The following is a 6,516-nucleotide window of genomic DNA, read 5'->3' on the forward strand; positions in this document are numbered from 1 at the left end:
CAAGTGAGAGAAGTCAGAATCACATTGCAAAGGCTTTGAAAGCTAAGTTCATAGCTGAACTACAGCCCATGGCAGTAGGCCAGAGTGTGTGTTCCCAAACCAAATGGGTGGGCCACTTACTAAAAGGGAAGATTTGAAAAGGAACCATGTCAAATAATAGTCAAAATGTTCCCAATATAGTCTAAAATAGCATAGTTGCGGGGCATCCAGTGGCTCAGTCAGTTAAGCATCCGACTCCTGATTTCAGCTCAGGTCATGATCTGATGGTTTGTGAGTTCGAGCCCTCTGTGCTGATAGCACGGAGCTTGCTTGGGATTCTGTCTCCTTCTCTCTCTGCCCCTCCCCCGCTTGCTCTCCATCTCTCTCTCTCAAAATAAGTAAAAATAAACGTATAAATAAATAAATAAATAAATAAATAAATAAATAAATAACATAGCTGCCTCCTCTTTTGTAGATCTGTGGTTTGCCTTGTTACCGCTTCCAACTAAAAATCTTCTCCCTAGTAATTCCTGTGGCCTGTCTTCAGTTTTAATTTCTTATGATTCAGAAGCACTCATGGGAAAAGAAGTCAGAGCCTGAGGGTGACCTAAGTGCATACAGGTATCCACAGAAAAGAACACACTGTGGTCCACAAATAGTCTATTCCAGAGGCTCAGGGGACCCTGGGGCAGGTATAGAATGGGGCATGGTTGACCAGTCCTGGGAGTGCAGTGTCCTGGTGCCTCATGAAGAATAATGTGCAGAGAGGGTGACCTCTTAGCCTGGGAAGATGAATGGTCCGCTTTGGAGGAACACATGCCAAGGGTTAGGGGTAGGAGTCTGGAGAGTGATCAACTCACCCTAGATGAAGAATTTCTTCTGAGGTGTCCACTTCTGAATGTAAACACTGTTGTCCTTAGAAGTCAGATAAATGAACTCAAATACCCCTTCAGTAGCCTTGATCACCTGTAAAAAGATAGGAGTGTGGCATGGGATTGAGGAGTATGGGAGTGTTTGGGTCAATTCAAGCTGCTATAATAAAATATCATAGACTGGGGCACTTAAACAACAGACCCAGTTTATTTCTCACAGTTCTGCAGGCTGGGAAGTCCAAAATCAAAGTGGCCACAGCCTTGGTATCTGGTGAGAATCCACTTCCTGGTGTGCAGATCACTGCCTTCTTGCCATATCCTCAGGTGGTAGAAAGAAAAAGAAAGTAACTTCTCAGGTCTCTTCTCATAAGGCCATTAATCCCATCATGAGGACCCCCTCTCACAACCTTCTAATGGCCCAATGGCCCTATATCCAAATAGCATCACATTAGGGGTTAGGGCTTCAACATATGAATTATGGAGGGCATGATTCAATTCATAGAAGGTAGGCAGAATAATGGCTCCCCCAAAGATGTACTTGTGAAGAACTTGTGAGTGTGGTACCTTACATAGCAAAAGGAATTTTGCTGATTTGGTTAAATGTAAGGACACTGAGTTGGGGAGAGTGTTCTGGATTATCTGGGTGTGCCCAACTTAGTTGTATGAATCTTAAAAAGTAAAGAACCTTTCCTGGTTCTCAGAAAAGTAAATACAACCCTAGAAGAATCATTATAGAGACACACCATAACTCCCAGGTCCTAGACTGAGCCAATCGTATGCAACATTAATGGCCTCACCCCCATCCTAAGAATGTTCAAGACTTGTCAGGCCCTCACTGGAAGGTCACACACAAGTCAGTGGTCGATGTTTATGGCTCTCATCCCAAACTACAAGATTGGCCATGCCCAAGACATTACCAAGGCCAGTCCATGCCTCCTCAGGGAATGGACAGAGAATCTGGCTTCCTCTTACCCATGGCTTCAAGACCTCAACCAGTTCATCTGGCCTGCACTACAGTTTGTCGACCCCCTAAAAAGTCTTATGTGTCCTTGAGCATTGGAGATCCTGTGTGCAAGAGTCACAGGAGAGCACACGTCAAGCAAGGAAATGTCCCTATCGAGTCAAAGACTTAATGAGTGGGCAATTACAGGTCAGAAAGCAATCATCATACCTTCATAAATGCTGGATACACATTAATCTGTAGCCAAATCTTCAGCTTTTCCTCAGGCCTGGGAAGACCCAGAGATGAACAGGCATTTGGCCAGAGGACATAGGAAGGCCAGGCACCAATGCCCCTGTTGCCCTCCAGGGTCCTTCACTTGGATTGTGACCCCAGGCTGTAACCATTCCCCATGACCTCCTCTGCACACAGCAGGAGATCATGCATATCAGAAACAAATCTATTTGATTAGGTGCACCCTTTGTCCTCTCAAAGTCCCCAGGGGATTTCGGAGGAGGTAAGTTTGATTGTCTGGGCCTGGACCAGTTCATCTAGTCTGCCATAACTCCTGAGCACCCACAATAGGTGCTTCCTGCCTCAAGAAGTGTAGTTCCCCAAAAGCCCCCTGAAAACAGGAGACCAGGAAGAGGGATACTGGGCCATTAATCTTCGGGGGAAAATCAAATTCTAGACGGGGGGATGTCACCGACAACATAGGAAGCTTTCCCTGTGCATCATGCCCTTTCCACAGGCCTGTCCACTACCCCGTGAACCATAGCCCTGTTCCTGCCTTGGACCGGGAGCCAGGCTTACAAGCTCATCAGAGAAAAAGGGTCAAGCTGCCAGTGGCATCCATGAAGCATGGACCTACTCCTTAAACTAAACTCACATCTCCAGTCCATCTCCTGTGTTTGACCAAGACCTTGTCAGGGGCCAGACCTATCACTCAACCCTCCAGACAGGCTGTGTTCTCCTTGTCTCTCTACCCCAGATGACTCATGCCTTCCACAGACTTTAAGGGAGATTCACGAGATATAAGAACTTTTCTTAACCTAGAGCACTCTGGACCTGGCACTTGTCTACCTCCATGTTTTATACTTTCGGTGGCGTAAAGACACAGGCTGTACTTGACATGGAGAAAAACCAGGGTCAAGAGTGCAACTTGCAGATGAAAGAGAACACAAAGTGGTGAAATCAAATGGAAGGAAGAAACACAGAGGAGGTTTGTCAACTTTTTACTTATTATATTATGTTAATGCATAAACTTAACGACAAAATGCGTGAACACTGTGTGCGTACAGCTTTGTGAGTTGTAACAAAATCTACACACCTGTTTCACTAAGACGCAAGTCAAGAAGCAGAAAAAAACAAGTGCCCAAGCACTGATCCAAAATCATGCACTTGGTGAGTTTTGAGGGTTTGGAGGGAACTGACGGGAAGAAAGAATGGAATGTTTGGCGTGACTGGTGTGCCTGGGAATCTTATGGCATCGGGGAGCCTGGATGTTCTGGGCGGTTTGTTGAGCCTACGGAGTAAGACGGCTCATCAGTTGGGTGAGGTGAGTGAAATGCAGGAGGCTCTTGTTTATGTGATTCTAGTCACAGTGACCAAGTAGGAAGGGCAGGCCGGAGCTGGTCAAGGTCAAGTGAATGAACTCAATGTTTTCAGGCAAATATGCCCCATGGGACAGGACAGGAATTCAGGAAAGCAGCAACTCACATTAGTTTTACAATCTGTCTACAGAGTTCAATGTCCAGCAGTGTCAGGTCCCCTCTGCTCTCCGTTACTGGAGTCCACCCCGATTAGACAAGAGAAGTGAATGGGGGCATGTGAGAAAAAGAAATGGGGCTGTGGTGAAGCCACAGAGGAGAGAGATGGGGTAGTGAGGTAGAACGGAACAAGGAGAGAAGGAGTGGAGGACAGAGGTACAGAGAATAGTGATAGGATCAGTAAGCAGAGTGAGAGGCCAGGAAACAAGGTGAAGGAGCTCGCAACAGTGACATTCGCTGCAGGTGCAGCCCTGGGGACTGCTCATGAGATAGTTTAATCCTACCTTTAGGAAGCTTTGGTTTTGCTCAAAGAAGGACCTCCCCCCCCCCCAGAACCCCATATGACAAATATTAAAGTTCAGTTCTCTGTTACGCAGGCAACTTTGAGGGAAAGCATGATACAACATTAGAGCCTACACAGTGTGTCCAGATACCTCCATGAAAGGACATGCCATGGTTCACAGGGATCCATCCCAGAGGCTCAGAACACCCAAGGGTAATGAATCCACAAGCCCAGTGTTCTGGGGGCAGCTCAGAAGGCAGGACGCCTGACGTGAGGGATTCTGTGTTACCAGACACATGGATGGGAATCAACCATAGGGATTCGTGAAGGACAGAGCAATTGGCATGAGTCAACTATCCCACACGAGGATGGCTCTGCTGGGGAATCCAGCCTCATTGGTGCCCCCACACAGACTCACTGACCTGTGTGTGTTCGTGGAAGTGCGTATCGTCAGCTGACCTTGCCAACACCACCACCGCCATGACATCAGTACAGTAAGGATGAAACTCAGACACTAGAGGCTTGTAATAAGTTTCTATGAGGAACACTTTCAAAGAGAAAGGAGCTAGACCTCAGACTACCCTAGGATCGAATCCAGGAAATGTTCGTCCTGATTGTGAATCCACAGGGCAGAACATTTATCACTTCCGTCCCTCGCAGCTTTCTATTTAAAATAGGAATAATTTTGACTTCCAAGATGGTTATGAGCAATTACATAATTATTAAATTATTAAAACATATAGAGGGCATGGAGCAGTGCCCAGCACATAATGCATGTGGCTCTAGTGTTATTTTTGTTCATGTACTTATGCTAATTACTATGATTCTTATATGTGAGGAACAAAATGGCAGAAGTTGTTGGCATTACATTATAAAAAAGGTTACATTTCATTCACATCTCTCAAAAACATGTAGAGTATGGCTTATCTAAACCTGTTTATAGGAGCATCTTCATGTTTGCAGAACTAATAGCAATAAAAAAAAGAACTAATAGCAATTATATAGGTAAGGTAATTACAATGTCAATGAAAGCATCACATTTATGCTTATTTCAACTGGTGATGGTAGAGCACAAGATTATCGTGGTACCAACTATTGCTGTAAAGATAGCATGACGCAAATAAACAGTGAAGGATGGCATCACCACTTTGGTGAGGAAACAAGGTGCTGTCCTAACAATGACATCTCTGTCACACAGGTGTCACACAGGCCCATGCCCTGGCAGGTGATCTGTGGAGGTCACACACAGGGCAAAGCCAATGTCCCAACCCAGCCCTCCTGTCAGGGCTGGGCAGATGCTCAGTGGATGGTCTGCTCCAGCCTGTGCCCTACCCAGTGCACATCCAGGAATAGTCATGAGATCGCACTTGGGTCAGTGATTGTGTCTCTTCACCCCACCTCTCCCCAACCCCAGGATGGCACATGGTAGCCTCACCCTTGATCAGACCATGCCCTCTTGTGGGTGAGAAATCTAAATTTAGCCTTAAAATGGTCTATTCGAGGGGGACTCTGCCTTCTTCTGAGCCATCTACCTGCACCAGCAGCCTCCACGTCTCATCACTACACAGGAGATCAGTCTCCTCACTTCTCTCCTGCGAAAGAAAGTCACAGGCATGTCAGGGAAAAACTACCATATACCTGACACACATTTGGCCTGGCCCCACCCCTCAGTCTGTGTCCACTTAGGCACACTTAGTGTCTGTTAAGTGACAGACTCTTATTATCAGCTCAGGTCATGATCTCACGATTTCGTGAATTTGAACCCCATGTTGACCTCTGCACTGGCAGCATGGAGCCTGCTTGGGATTCTCTCTCCCTCTCTCTCTCTCTTTCTGCCCTTCTCCCACTCACGATGTCTCTGTCTCTCCCAAAATAAATAAATAAACTTAAAAAAAAGAGCAGAGATCATGTGTTTCCTAAAATTTTTCCTGCTTAATTTTATTTATATTCTTAGCCTGATTTATAGGAAAATTAGATGCAAAATGAAGATAACTGAATCCTCTATGAGCATTTGATGTGCATGATGGCCATTTTCAGTTCTTGTGTCCTCATCTGCTTTACGTGCCCCTGCTGACATCACCACTACCCAAGTATCAATATAATATTGACAGAACATGGAAGTATATTCAAGATCCCTCAAAAATTTTCCTTTAATCACTCTGTGGAAAACAATGTTGAAATGAATAAAACTAGCCTCAAACTACCTTAATCAAATCCAAGACATGTTTCTTCCAGGTTATGACGTCTTGGAACAGGACCCTTATCTCTGATCCTGAAAATATAGAGTTAAAATTAAAACATGGAAAGCACATGGAGAAGAAGTATGTGGCACACATTAATGACTCAATATATGTTGCTGGTTTTGTTTTTGTAAATCTTCAAAATAATTATGTATTAGCTCCTCTTACCGCTGTGACAAGGCACCACAGCCTTTGCAGTTTAGCACAACACAAATGGGGGCGCCTGGGTGGCTTAGTAGGTTGAGTGTCCGACTCTTGATTTTGGCTCAGGTCATGATCCCAGGGTTGTGGGATTGAGCCCTGCGTCAAGGTCTGCACTGAGCACGGAACCTACTTACGATTCTCTCTCTCTCCCTCTGCCCCTCTCCCCTGCTCTCTTTACCTAAAATAAAAAATAAAATAAAACAACACGAATGTATTATCTTATAGTTTT

The 6,516-nt window shown here is 45.3% G+C and overlaps 1 protein-coding gene across 3 annotated transcripts in view; it reads left to right on the forward strand.

Moving 5' to 3' along the window:
* Positions 1-687, forward strand: part of LOC132690122 (uncharacterized) — a 57,845-nt gene extending 57,158 nt beyond the window's left edge. For all 3 annotated transcript variants that reach the window (XR_013552537.1, XR_009615265.2, XR_013552539.1), the window contains one exon: positions 455-687. The gene's annotated coding sequence lies outside the window, so the exon portion shown is untranslated. The remainder of the gene's footprint in view (positions 1-454) is intronic.
* The last annotated feature ends 5,829 nt before the right edge of the window (positions 688-6,516 follow it).

The sequence above is a fragment of the Panthera onca genome, chromosome E2 (genome assembly GCF_046562875.1).
Source record: "Panthera onca isolate mPanOnc1 chromosome E2, mPanOnc1 haplotype 2, whole genome shotgun sequence".
Lineage (NCBI taxonomy): Eukaryota > Metazoa > Chordata > Mammalia > Carnivora > Felidae > Panthera > Panthera onca.